Consider the following 994-nt stretch of genomic DNA (forward strand, 5'->3'; position numbering starts at 1 on the left):
AAAATATGGCACAAGGATGGTGAAAACATCCTCTCTTCCTCGTCTACGTTGATCCCAATTCATACCAATTTGTTTGTCAAATTTGCGGAGGAAAAACAAACCAGAAATTTTGGTTCTACCGGTGTTGAGAATGTGGCTTTGATGCTCATCCCTACTGCGCTCTAGGGAAGAACCATTATCAAGCAAGGGGGCAGTTACAAGTATGTCATCCATCCTCTACCCCTCGCTCAAGTGGAGACGGCAGAGGATTTCCCTGCATGCCATCCTTTCAGTGCGCCATGTGATGATTTGGCTTTGGAATGTACTGATTCTAAGTGCAGTTCTATCATCCACGGGGAAAAAAGAAGGTTGCAAGCATTCATGATCCGGATAGTGAACTGGAATGGCAATTTATATCTTGAACACGAGAAAATATCCATCTTCAACTACAGCTACCGCAATTTCTCAACCATATGCTCCTCCATGTTCCCTTCTCTTTAACATGTCTCTCCAGATAAGCCCCGACAACACCACATGATCGATCACTCAATCTCAAACAGTCTCTCAAACTAAAAGTTCTATTGTTGGTATCGCTTGCTATCCGTTGCCTCAGAGTTTGCTAACTAAGCGTGTCTCTTTTATCATAGAACATACTTGTTTCTCTGAAGCTTTTAAGCATCTCCAATGGCATACAACCATGGACATTGAATCTAATGCTCTTGTAAGAAATAATACATGGGATTTTGTCCCTCCTAAGCCTAGTTATAATCTTGTAATGTTTTGAATAAATAAGTAGGAAAATACAATAAAGCCCTTGGTGGCTTAAAGTGTAGGTATAAATGAATGAGGGGTAGTGTAGTAATTCAACAAAACTTGATAAATATAAATAGAAAGTAAAAAAAAAACAAAACAAAATAAATGATCTGAAATTAGAGAGAATCGGCAGGAGAAAGAAGGGAGAAAGAAGAAGAAGAGAAAAGAGAGAAATTAGAAGAAAAATAGAAAGGAGTTGAAG

This window comes from Populus euphratica, unplaced genomic scaffold (assembly GCF_000495115.2).
Source record: "Populus euphratica unplaced genomic scaffold, PopEup_1.0 scaffold2305.1, whole genome shotgun sequence".
Classification (NCBI taxonomy): Eukaryota; Viridiplantae; Streptophyta; class Magnoliopsida; order Malpighiales; family Salicaceae; genus Populus; species Populus euphratica.